The sequence below is a fragment of the Lonchura striata genome, chromosome 12 (genome assembly GCF_050655825.1).
Source record: "Lonchura striata isolate lonStrDom1 chromosome 12, ASM5065582v1, whole genome shotgun sequence".
NCBI lineage: Eukaryota > Metazoa > Chordata > Aves > Passeriformes > Estrildidae > Lonchura > Lonchura striata.
Window position 1 is genome coordinate 1,760,422 of NC_140714.1, and position 13,719 is coordinate 1,774,140.

At 46.2% G+C, this 13,719-nt stretch overlaps 1 long non-coding RNA gene across 1 annotated transcript in view; it reads left to right on the forward strand.

Annotated features, from left to right (window-relative positions):
* Window positions 1–13,719, forward strand: part of LOC144247000 (uncharacterized) — a 117,447-nt gene that overhangs the window by 78,766 nt on the left and 24,962 nt on the right. Inside the window, exon 8 of the long non-coding RNA XR_013340719.2 lies at window positions 12,708–12,812. This is a non-coding gene — a long non-coding RNA (uncharacterized LOC144247000). The remainder of the gene's footprint in view (window positions 1–12,707; window positions 12,813–13,719) is intronic.

The window sequence follows — 13,719 nt, forward strand, 5'->3', positions numbered from 1 at the left end:
ACAAGTGGAGCAGCCCTCTGGAAATCCTGGGATATTGGTTTTGCCTTAGCACTGTCAGATCACCTGGGCACTGCCCTTCTATTGTTTTATCTGAGCTTGGGACTTGGAGGGACTCCTTGTGCTGGGGAGAGGCCATGGCAGTACCTTTTAAAAGCTGGAGAAAGCTTTTAAAGACAGAAATGGGGGCTGGCTGCCTTTTTGCAGCCCACAAAATCAGGTGGCTGTATCTTAGACTTTGAAATTTCCTTTTGGTTTCACTGAAAGAGGACAACTCTCACTCCTGGTTTCACAACAACACAGCAGTTGGCATCACAATAAATGTCAGGTGAACACCACAGACAAAGAGAATTAAAATTTGGCAGCAGTGTCTTCCTGGGCCTCAGGACCAGAGGTGCTGAGATGCTCAGCAGCTCTGTGGCTCTGGCTGGCTCCAGCTCTCTGAGAGGCTGTGGGGAGACAGGGCACTGCAGTGTGCCATGGTAAAACCCATCCTTCTGCTCCTGCCTCTCCATCTCAGGCACATTTCAGACTTTGCTTTTTAGGACAAACCCCTTCTTTTCACCTGCTTTCACCTGTGGATTCCCTCTGTGCCTGGACATCTTTTTGGTGTGTTTTTGGGAATCCTGGTTCAAACCCAACTGTCCAGTCTGGTGTCTTGTCACGGTTCAGGCCCTTCAAAACATCAGCCCTGTTTGAATGTTTGGGTTGCTTCAGGTATCTCTCCAAATACCATTAATTACAAGAAAATCTGCAAACATATCTTTAAATATATAGGATATATATAGGATATCCAGAGGTACAAGTAAATGTGTCTATGAGCATTTAAGGCAGGAGTTAGGAATAAACAGGATGCCAACCTGTTTAGCATTCAACTTCATCCTTCCTAACTACCATCTTCATTTGTACTCTGGTTGTGACATATAAATCAATGCCCCCCAAATGAAATTGCTTTGTCTAATAATCCTTTGTGCCAGGGTTATCAATAGTTCATTAGTCTTACTTTGCATCTATCAATAAAAGGTGGAATTGAGAAAGAGAGAGTTCAAGGAAAGAAGTGAGTACATTCTCTGAGGAAGGTGTCTTCCATTGTGGCAGCCCTTTGTCTCCACTTGATTCCAGGCTCAAGGGTGTAGTTGTACACCCAAGTTGTGTTCACTTGAAACACTTTGGAAGCTTTCACAGGCTTTCATTTATTCCTGAAGAGCCCCAAAGGGCTCTTGAGTCTCTGAGCGATGCTCACACCATGAAAAGCCATGACTGAAAACCTCCCACAACAGCACCAGGAATGATTTTGGCTTTCCTGTTGTAGCTGTCGCTTGGGTTTTGCCCCTCCTGCAAAGGCCAATTGTCCCTTCTTGGTGAGGACTTGGTGTGGCCCTGCCCAGGTGACAGCAGAGCCCTGTGCTGGCAATCAGAGCCCTGCCTGGGCCAGCCAGGTGCTCCTCACTCATTACCCTGGTTTATGGAGCTTGACAGGAGACATTGGATGCTATCCCAGCAAAGTGGCACAGCTTCAGGCCATGAAATTGTACTCACAGAATCTTGCCAAGTTCATCTGAGCAGCATTTGGTGTTCTGGTGCCTCCTGCCCTGTGTCACTGAGATCTAACAACATTCCAGGATCAGTGTAGGTGTCACTCTGGGTCAAAGTCGACCAAAAACATCTCAGACCTTTGGTAGTTTCAGTTTTTTATTAATTAGTTAGAACTGTGCATAGATTGACAAGGTCAACAAGCGAATTGTGTCATTCATTAGGTACCAAATAATTAGTGATGGCTCCTGGGATGCCACCTGATTTCTTTCATCCCGGTTTTTGCCTTGTTGCAGCAAGTTTTTCTAATGATCAGCAGGCAATCATTTCACAATTCATCCAACCAGTAGATGTGAGGCAAACCCCAGGTTTGGAAGGTCTGTGAAGCAGAGGGGGACGGGGCTGGAGCCTTGGCTGGGTGTGCTGGGCTGGCTCCAAATGGGATTTCTGGTCATGGAGGGATTTCTCATGGATACCTGGAGGCCTGGCAGCTCCTGCCCGTTGTCCTTCAGCCCAGGACCCTGTGTGGGCCTAGGCTGTGATGGGAGTTGAGTCAGCACATCCAGGAGAAGCAGAGGGTTTATTTAGCTCCATCAAGTGACCTCAAGGGATTTGTGGAGTTTGTTTGGAAAAAAAACCCAGCTAGATGAGCTAAACCCCTCTGGCCTTCTGCTGCTCCAGGAATGAGTTCACACAGGCCATGTTAAGTAGAGGCAGAGAAAAGTTTTGACTGAGAAACTATTTGTCAGCATATTGTTGCCATGAATGTTTCATGAAGCCCTTGATTCCTTTAGATTTTCCTGCTTGGAGAACATTGATCATGGTTTTGGGTAACTTTGCTGCAAGAAAATTCTTCTTCCAATTTATTTTCTTGTCCTTTTTGCCAAAGGATAAAGAAGAGAGGGTTGATAAGTTATAATGTCTACAGAATAAGAAAAAGAACTTCCTTTTGTTTCACTGCTGCTGAAAATGACAATGAATTTTAAGAATTTCAAGCTGAACACAATAATTCATCTTGAAATTCCTCACAAGGTATATTTGCCTTTTCTTAAAAGTCAGTTTTCTTCATATGTAACTTACAGAATTGATCTGGTAGCGCTAGGCTGCAGTTGAAAAAAAAAAAAAAAGATTTGTACATAAGAACAGGGTGATTTTAAAGCACTTCTTGTGTGACAGAGTCTTGGATCAATATTTCATCACAGGAAGTCGGCGCCATGACTTTGAGTCTCGCTTTGCTGGCACAGAGAAGCTGCTCTGCTCCGGTGTCACTCCTGCCTGCTTTTCTCTGCTGATAAAAGTTAGCAGGGAGAATGAAAGGGGACAAACACTCCCAGCTCTCCAGAGAAACAGGCAGAGAATGAAAGGATTGTGGTTCTTTCTGAAAGGACGTCTCTTCCCTCCTGGCTGTCCCCATCCCGTGTCCCCCGTGACTGGCTCCTGAGGCTGGGATGCTTCCCACGGGCTGTAGGAACTCAGAATGTCCCTCAGACATTTTTAGTGGTTCCAGGCCTTGGTCAGAAGCATTTGAGACTCTGGCAAGCAGCTGGAAACAGCTGTGATTTTGGGTTTGAGCCATGGAATGAGTTACCAACTTTGAAGGTGGAACAAGCAGTCACAAAGGGTTAGATATTATAGTAGAAATAGTTACAAAGTAGAAGGGAAAATTTTTTAGTATTGTACGGGGGGCTTTTAGCACTTGTACAGGGGGGTTTTTACTTTGTACATGGGGTTCAGAAGTTCTATGATGGAGGAAAGTGGGCTGATCCTGTTCTTCCTCTTTCTTCTTCCTCACCTCCATGTTCTTGGTGATGCTGGCACTTATGGATTGGTTTAGAGTAGAAAAGCACTTTGTAACATAGGTAGGAGGTATTGGGGAGAAACTGTAAACATGTAACACGTAATGTACCATAGAAAAGATAGAAAAGCACCATTTAATATAGGTAATAGGCATTGGGAAAAACTGTGAACATGTAACACGTAATGTACCATATAAAAGATAGAAAATCACCATTTAATATAGGTAATAGGCATTGGGATAAACTGTAACCATGTCACACGTAATGTACATATAAAAGATAGAAAATCACCATTTAATATAGGTAATAGGCATTGGGGAAAACTGTACCCATGTAACACGTAATGTCCCATATCAAAGACAGCAGCAGCCCTGGGTGGGAGAGAAGAAGCAGTCGGGGTCAGAGAGGATGTCAGGGTGTGTGTGTGCCTCTGCCTGAGCTCTGAGCAAACCACAGCAGCCCCAGAAGAAAATCTTTGAGATAACTTGCAATAAACTGCCTTGAGACCAACAACAGAGACTGCTGAGCCTTTCTGTGGAAGCTCGGGCTAGAGGAGAGACTTTTCCACCATATGGGACCCCTGAACCAGGCCAGGGGTTCCCATAATGGGCAAACATTCCCTGTGATCCCTCCTCCTGCACTTCCAGCTGCAGCGTGGCACGGGCAGAGCAGTGCCATGGGCACTGATGAATGCATGGAAATCTGTATTCATGAGAATCAGAGATGGGGAATTTCTAATCTTTCCTCTGCTCCAGGCCAAACGCGGATGTGATTCTGAAAGATTATTCAGTGAGTCAGCTCCAAGTGAGCTTTCCTCAAGTATCCTAGATTTTTTGGAATAAAACCACTCCAGACCAGTAACTGAAGTGATCTCTGCTGCGCTGTGGGCTCAGCTGATGGCAACTGCAGCCACAGGCAGGACACAGCCATGGGAAAACGGGACAGTTAGAAGGTCAGAGGATATTTGGCACATTTATCACTGTCTGCTCCTTGCCAAGCTCTTCCAAAGCCCGACTGTAGCTCTGACTGTCACACTGTGTTTGGAGACAGATCCAAGAAATGACTCAGGGCCCATCTGTGTTGCCAAATAACTTCACTCTGTTGTTGCTGCCTGACTGTCCGTGCTGGCTGCTGGCTTGGAGCGAGCCAGCTCCTTCCCCCCAACAGGGACTTCTGCAGGGCTGCTGTCACAGATGCAGAGTGTGTCCCCATCCTCCTCCTGCTGTGTCACGGCTCTGGGAAACATCCCTGCTGCCATCCCAGCTGGCTCGGAGCCACCACCCTCTGCAGGATTGCCTTGGGGCCATCAGAGCGGGTCCTGAGCCGTGGCCTCCAGTCCTGCAGGTCACAGAGGGAGGGAAAGCTCAGGGCTGGGCTGGTCCAGCAGGGAGCTTGTGCAGCATTCCACAAGGGCACGGAGGGACAGGACAAAGGGGAATGGATTTTGGGCAGGAATTATTCCCTGGGAGGGTGGCAGCCCTGGCACAGGTGCCCAGAGAAGCTCCTGGATCCCTGGCAGTGCCAAGGGCCAGGCTGGACAGGGCTTGGAGCCACCTGGGACAGCGGGAGGTGTCCCTGCCATGGCAGGGGTGGCACTGGGTGGGATTTAAGGTCCCTTCCCACCCAAACAGTTCTGGGATTTCAGGCCCACTTTACTTCCGAGTTACACAGTTTTAGTAACAATATAAAATTTACAACACCCACTGAAAGTAACTTTGGATGGGAACACACAGCTATATTACTTTTTTTTTTTTTTCATAGTTTTATCAACAAATATAGCCTTTCCTAACAGCATTTTACTCTCTTGCCTCAGGATTTATTTTTGAAAGTGCTATAAATAGGCTATAAATAGGCTCTGGATTGGGTCAGTTCCCCAGGGAAATAAGTGCATGCCACTTTTATATTAGAGGTTAAATTCTGCCAGCCTTATACTCACTGAGGAGAGCATTAGGGAAGGTGTAAGGCAGGGAAGAACTTGCTACTTGTGTACAAATGTAATTCAACAAACTACACCAATTGCATTTTTAGAAACCTTATTATAGGGTCAATTTATTTTATCAAGCGACCAGTAATTAATTTTATAGATCTTAAATAGAGTAAACTCTAAACTCTCTGCTCTGACTCGGACCTTGACGTTAAAATAGAAGATCTGTGTGTGCTGGGCTTTCAGAGGTGCTCTCGGTGTTGGCTGAGTGATGAGATGGGGTGAGGGAGGTGGCAGGGCAGAGCCCCTGGGTCCAGGCAGGGACGGGGCAGGGCTGGTCTGGCCAGCCCAGCACAAGCTCCTCTCCCCTCTCAGAGCTTTGCCCAGTGCACCTCGGTGGTGTTGATGCCTCAGGATTTCGGCTTTTCTATTTTCTATCTGTTTGTACTCCTGCAGTTCTTCAGTGTGTAACTCCAAACTCCACACTCAGTGTGAGCTGCTGCTTCCCCATTTGGGGCAGACACAACAATTCCTCTCCAGGCCTGGCAGTCAAGGCCAGAGATGGGAACAAAAGTGAGTTGGGGGAGCAAACCTGGGGTCAGTGACTTCATTACCTGCAGCTGGAATTGAGAGATTCACCCCCAATATGCAAATGGACCAAACTTATAAAATAATAAAAACCCATGACCCGTGGTACATTTTTGGGTGTAGCCCCTGCAGGGCTTTGCATGCCCTGAATATCCTTAAAAAAAACCAAAACCAAAAAACCTGCTTTTTATTCCCTTGATTTTGTTTAGGCTCTGTTTTTAGGTAAGCCCATCAAGGCAGCAGTGTGACACCCTTCTTTTTGAGCCTCTGAGGGGGCTGTGGGGAGGGATTCTCCAGGCAGGGAGCCGTGCTGAGGGATGTGTGTGTGTAATTATAGGGTTGCTGTTCCCAGAGATGCTGACAGCTTGTCATGCAGCACGAGCCATGGGTGCTGCCTCAGCTCTGCCATCTGCCGTGGTTGCCCTCTTCCCTGCCTGCTCCCCATGCAAGAATTGTGGTTTTCTCCATCCTGCTGAGCTTCCTGCACAGCCCATCCCCTCCTGCCACTGGCAGCAGGCTGCTGGGGAGCCCTGACCTGGGTGTCGCTCACTCCCCACTCAGAAATCTCTCTTGTTCTAATGAAGAAACCGAACTAAGTGAGATTTAAAGGAAGTGTCATCAGCCTGAAGTGCTGGTGAGATAAAAATCCCTCTTCTCCCTGCCTGTGGGAATCGGACTCAAAAAATTCAAGCAGATTTTCAGCCTGCTGTTGTGTGTAATGCAATTTACCCCTCCTTCATAATGAAAAATGTTTGGATAAACTTTCAAAAACCTATTTTGACCTATTTTGGTGGTTGGGTAGATGACTTCAGAAGTCCCTTCAAACCCAAACTATTCAATGACCCTGCAGAAGGTCGAAAGCAAAGCCTGACAGATTGAACGTTTTGAAGGATGCCTTTCCTACGTGGGTTTAACACTCCAGCAAAGAGGAGAACAGCATGCCTGGAGCCGAGGAGGGGATGGGGAGAGTGACTAACGAGCAGGAATCAGCAGCAGAGCAGCAGCCTGTGCTGCACCTGCCCAGACAGCCCGAGGCCAGCCAGGGCCCTGGTCCTGGGCACGGCGTGGGGAGCACCATATGCTCTGCAAGGCTGAGAGCAGCATCTCACACTGCCCTGCACATGGGGGGAACAGCCTTGCCCTTGAGGAAGGTCAAAGAGAGGAATTTTGGAAGATGGGCAGCTCTAGAGCGCAGGATTTTGTTTCAAGCACGGTGGGTTTGTGGTGATGAGGCACTGAGGGTGTTCTCAGGGACACGATGTGCAGGAAGGGCTCTGGCACAGCCGTGGGAAATGCTTTAGAGCAGAAATGAGGATTGATAGGGTTGCATGAAATTTAAAATAAAAAGCAACTCAATAAATTTGGCACTCGGGATGCAGGTTTTGGATAGCTCCTGTTTTCCTCTATGCACTATATCCATGTTCTAGGTTGTGTTTGAAGGAATTATTTCAAGCAGGGATGCAGCTGAATGACAACACAAAACAGCCTCTGTTAATGCTGTTACCATGTGTACAAGCTATGTAATGATACTTCTTTTCCTCGTAGATGTATTTTCTTCCCAGTTTTGAGTTTCCCTGATTGGCTGGGTCTGTTTCACTTGGGATAAAATAGAAGAAGATGCAGTGTGTGATAGATTTAACAACATGTGGGGTGCAGGGTGAGGCACCTTCTCCAAGCCAGGCAGACAGGACATGGCTGTCTTTCCTGTGTTTTGTTTTCCTTTCTTTTTGTTCAAGTGAATACATCTGAAGAATGAAGGATGGGCCAGTTCCCTGACTTGCTTTTCTTGCCTAAGTCAGGGAGAGAATTCATGGGAATTAGGGAGAATTCAGAGAGCCACAGAGAGAAAATCCCCTGGTCAGGATGGCCTCTTCCCAGGATTTCCATCTGCTTCCTCCTTCAGGTCTTTTCCTTTAACAGGAGCATAAAATGAGGGTTTTGAATGACCCACGTGTGTGCCTTTTATTTTTGCTTGGTCAATATATTGGAAATACTCAAGGCCAGGTTGGATGGGGCTTGGAGCAGCCTGGGAGGTGGCAGGGGGATGGAATGACATGACCTTTAAGGACCCTTCCTATAGGAAAATGTGACAAACCCTGGACCCAGGGAAGAAATTATGATGTCTGCTCCAGATCAGAAGGCTGAAGGATAGCTTTATTAAAACTATGCTATATTACATTAATATACTATTTAAAGAGATACTATCCTATTCTACACATTCACTTCTTACTTACCCATTTATTTAACTCAAACTCGTGACTCTGCTGAGAGTCCAACCCAGCTGGATCCTATTGGTCACTGACCCCAAACAACTTCACCAGAATCCAGCCCAGCCATCCCTGCAGGTGAACAATCTCTGGTTATTGACCCCAAACAACTTCCCCAGAATCCAGCCCAGCATCACTGCAGGTGAACAATCTCCACATGGGCAGAACCAAGGAGCAGAGATAAAGATTGTTTCCTCTTCTTCTCTCTGTGCTTCTCCTGAGAGACAGAATTGTGTGAATAATTCTCATGTGAATGTCACACCTTCCAACCCAAAGCATGCCATGATTCCATGGCTGTGCTGGGAGCTGGAAATCAGCAGGAATTTGCTGCTGGCACAGAGGGGGTGAAACAGCCAGATACCCCTGACACAAAGGACATCAGCACCCCAAAGCCAGGTAGGACATGAGGGCTCAGCTGGAAAAACTCCACCAGAATCACAAAAGCTTTAAAATCTATTTAGTGGCGACTGCAAAATGTTTTGCATAAACTCCTTTTCTTTCTTCCTGCCTAAATGTGAACACATCCAGATCAATCACCAAGCTCAAAAATCTTCCTGGTTCTTTTGTGAACATCCTGCTTTGTTATTCCTTTCATTTGTCTTGAACAGAACAAGCCAGCACGGAGAAAATAACTTATTGTGGATGATCAGAAAGACCTTTTTTCCCTTGCTTTTCAAACAGCAGTACACAGAAGTTGAATGTTGTTCGTACACAGAGTTGCTGTTTTCCATATATAACCAAGGTGTCACGCAGCTCATTATTTCAGGGAAAAAAAATCAGTGTCAACAACCAAGGCTTGTGGCTGCCATTGGGTTCATTAAAAACAAAAGTGTTTGATCTCTTGAAGAAATAAATCAGCTCCTGGATTTTAGATTTTCTTTTCTACACTTGGTCTTTATGAAAAGCATCAAAAAATGAAAAATCTAAGGTGACATCCTCCATTCTCGTGGCCTCTAATAGCCAGTCACTCCACCAATTTTTCTAAGTTTATCTTTAATCTACTATTCCCAAACTAATTAGGGATTGAAGGTCTTTGGACTGATTTTCATTTTGTCTTGAGTTATTGTGACATCTTTACTACAAGTTCTTTCTCAGTCTAATTAAATTCCTGCAGCATAAATGTCATTTTTCATATCATCACCTGTGGTAGCCTGACTTTGCCTCAGTCTCCTGAGGGACTGACTCCCTTCTTTACTTGAAGTAAGAACATCTCCAGGCATAGCACAGACAGAGAATCCATTAATATATAGGAATTCAGTGTGATTGGGTTTTATTAGGAAAGTCCAACAGTTGTGCCCTTATATTAGTTTTCAGAAGAATATTTCAATTTGTGCCTTCCTCCAGGCGCAGAGGCCAAGGGCTGAGTCGTGCTCTGAGCCTGGCCCTGAGCTGCCAGGACCCAGCACAGCCCAGAAATCCTCTGCTCTGCTTGGAAACACGGTGCAGGGGCTTATCTCCTGAACAAAATCCAAATGAGAAATGTTGATACTTAATGAAATATAAGTTTGAGGATTTCACAAAAGAAATCTGTTGTCACTGCTTTAATTTATTAGGGAGAGTTATGTGCAGATGGTATATACAGAGCTATTTCCTGACTGTACTCCAGAGTGAGTTGATTTGTGGTTTAATGACTTTTATCAAAATGAAATAAGCGTTTGATCTTTGGATTTGATCTGGCTATATCTGCAGCTGCTACACCACTACAGCAATTACTTCCAAGCTGGGCTTTTTGCCCAGGCAAATGGAGTTCGTCCTTGTTTCATGTCTCATTGACTGTCCTGATAATACACACAGTGCTTCCGTAGGTTTCTCCTTCCTCTAAATTTGATAGGTGTGAAAGTAAGAGAGTAATTTCCTTTTTATTTTAGTATCAGTGTTGTTTTATTATAATCCATTCACTACTCTGGTTAATTTTATCTCGAAGCTGCTCCTAACTAAAATTCAATACAAGAATGTGTAATTTTCTCCACATAATCCTGCTATGCCCCTCTATAGAGAAACAAGAAATTCATTTATGAATTCTAAATCTCAGACCCCTCGTGGTAATCTTCACATCTGTCCATGTGGGTTTAGGGATGAGTTTGTAGTGATATGTTGTGCACCCACGCTGGGCTAAATCCCCTCCTAATGGATTTCAGTGGAAGGCAATGCAGTTATACTTGGAATTAATTTCCCCCCATCTCTGAAATAGTTGGGTTTTTTTTATTGTTGTTGGCTAATTAATCCCTGCCAGACTGAAGCTGTTAAAGTTAGCAATTCTTTCTCCAGTACCACACTTATTCTTTATTTACTGCTCAGGACAAGATTTGTCCAAGTTCAGCCTCAAAAACTCCTGGTGGGAGATGGTTGTCGTGATTAAGGGTTCTTAGGGCTTGGTGCTGCCAGCTGTGAGCTGCTGAGGAGCTCCAGCTGTGTCTGGGAGCAGGGCTGGGAGCAGGAGCTGCTGAGGTGGCTGGCAGCCAGCTCACCTGGGCCAGAGCAGCAGCAGGAGCTGCAGGTTCCTGCTGCATCGGGCCATGCTGGATGAAGATGTTCTGGAAGCAGCCTTGGTTTGGAGCCAGCAGGTCTGAAATCTGCTGATTCACAGTGGTGAGGAGAAGCAGTCAGATGGAATTACAAAACAAAGGAAGGATCTTTGTTTCTTTGTTCTCCCCCTTTTTACAGTCACTTCAGGACAAGGCGCTTCACGCTTTGCGTGGCTGGAAGGTAGATTTTAAATTTTCTCTTTTTTTGGCTGGATATTTCTTAGAGATAAGCAATAAAAATGGCAATAACTAGAAGTGACTGGTGGATGAGTTGCCTGGAGATTTGCAGTACTACCAGAATCTCTGTGAGAAGGCGGCTCAGCCTCGGAGCTGGGGAAGGTTTTCCTGTGCCAGGGTTGCTGCTGCATCTTTAGCAAATCAAACTCCTTGCACAGTCCTTGCTCCTTAATCCAGGAAAATTAAACCACCAGCCACAGCTACATTGTCCAGCCATCTGCTCTCCCAGGTGCTCCCACGCCTGAGCAGGGATGGAGGGGTGTGACCTAGAATCCCACTGCAGAGCTGGGATCATTCCCAGCACAGTCCCAGCCTTCCGTCTTCTGCATGACATCAGATAAAGTAAACATCAAGATTTGATGTGAGAGCATATGTCCATTGCATAATTCATTAGAGTTCTTCTCCACAACTATTTTTAGGTATTTTTTCAATCAGAAGTCGAGGGCGAGGATTATTCAGGAAAAGAAAAAGATAAGAAAATAATGGGGGAGATTAGAAAGATGTCTAGGTACTTCTAGGGCTGGGATCTGGCCATTTAGCTGTGTGTTTGGTTTTAAATATTTATGTCCTGGACAATTCCACAGTCCTTCATGACAGCTTGGTGGTGGGATGGTGTAAATCCAACAGCAGAACAGGAAACCTGCTCCTTTTTTATTCAGCACTGCTGCTAAAACCCCTGTCAGGCCAGACAGCACCTTCCATCATTTCAGACCGTATCACTCCATCACCCTGAATGTGGTTATTCCCAATTTCCACACACTAAACACATCCAAAACCATTTTCCCTCTGTTTTGCAAAGCATCTGCTGAGTGTTGGTGGGACAGAGCGAGCAGAGTTGGTGGTTTCCCTGCTCAGGTTGTACAAAACACCTCGTAACTGCAAATCCTCACAGCTGCCACAGCTTCTTCTCATGTGCCAGCAGGCTGCGAGCTGCTCCCAGGTTGTGGGAGCACCTGGGATGTTCCTGGGCTCTCAAATTTCCAACCCTCGTTTCACCCCACATGTGCAGGCTGAGTGGGTTTGCTGTAAGACAGCCAGGACAAAAATCCTAACCCAACCCCAAATACAGCGTGAGTCACTGACAAGAAATGGAAGGAGGAGTTGTTTTGAGGCTTTTACATCTTCCCTATTGCTAGGAGACAGCTCTTGGGCACGCGGGGCTCGTCAGGCTCCCACAGCTGCCTCCTCGGTGTCCAGGGCAGCTTTGAGGGAGACAAGGAGAAGGGAATTGGGATGGGAGCTGCTTCTCATTCTTCAGTCTTTCTGAGATAAATGCAGAGTGTCCTGGAGGCAGCTGCAGGCCCAAGGGGAGCATGGTGCCTGAAACGTCACCTCGGGCTGGCCTCGGTCACTCAGCGCCTCGGTCACCCAGCTTTCACTCTGCAGAGAGTGGGGTCTCCGTGTGCTGACACCACACTGGGGCCGAGTTTGTTCTGCCTGGGAAGGTGCAAAAAGGCAGCACAGCCAGCCAAATCTGGGCTTGTCCCTGATGGTCAGGGATCATCACAGCATCGCCTGCCAGCACCGGAGTCCCACGGGGCAGCCCTCAGCGAGCCCGTCATCAGCACCAGCCTCACCACCTGCGACCCCAGTGCTTGGAATTCTCAGTTCTGACCAACAATTATTCAGTTTTCATAAGGCAGAGCCTTTTCTTGGGTCTCAGTATGGGCTGATTGAGGCTGGGGTTGTAAATGGACAGATCTCCTGAGGTTTTGTCACGGGTGGGCAGAGCCTGGAAAAAACCAAAGCTGTCACAAGAACATGGGAATTTGTCATCCAGAAGGGAGTTGCTGAGACAACTGTGGAGTATCTCACACTGTATTTTTCACACTAATGCCAGATGGCCAGGAATGGGATCCCCCACGTTCTCCTCCCAGTCTGAGAAGACAAGAAAATAAACAAGGAAAATGTCTGTGCTGATGGCATCTGTTGGCTCCATCATAAGGTGAGTCACTGCTTTTGATTGCTGAAATAATTAGGATTTCATTCTAATTGGATTCTCATGTTAACCCTTCCTGCACCAAGGATCCCAATCATCCTTTTAGTTCCTGGCAGGAGTTGGAACTGGATTATCTTTAAGGTCCCTCCCAACCCAAAACATTCTGGGATTTTGTGGAAAATCAGACTTGGCAGCAATTCCAGACAAGGACATTTTACACCAGCTGGGCTGTTGGTGTGGAACCCCATCCCTCTGCTGCTCCCATCACCTACAGGACCATCCTGGGGGTGATCAAGACTCAGTTTCCTTCCAGCTACAGGACAAGAGTGCAAGGAATTACAAAAGAAGAAACACAGGGAAGAAATCTGTGGAAATATTTGAGTGTGGGGTGCTCTGCAGCAGGTTTTATTTAGGAGGTGCTTGACACATAGGACCCATACTCACTGAGATCCTTGCACTCCTGCCAGATATGTGTGCACATACATTAATTTTTAAACTCATATGCAGCATTTCCTACCTGGCTGGTGCACCAGAGCAGTTTTTCTCCTTAGCAAATAAGGGAAAGAGCCGGGCAAGTATAAATGTGTTTCTTAACAGCCTTGTTTGTGACAAAATTGCCAAGTAAATCTTCACACGCCATCGGGCTGCGAGTATTCGAGTCACATTTGGACAGCAAAGCCCACTGCACGCAGCTTTCATTACAACATTTCTCTCAAGCACAGCCTGTCTCTCATGTTTTTCTGAACATTGTTTAAAGAACTGATGAAAGGGCTGAAAACTTTTTAAACTTTCCTTTTCTTGGGTCTCTTCAGCTCAGTCTTTCATCACTCAGTCAATAAACAGTGGAGGACTCTTCTGAACTGCAGTGGGAGCGAGGAGGAGCAGGGGAAATTAATGATATCACCAAATTGAA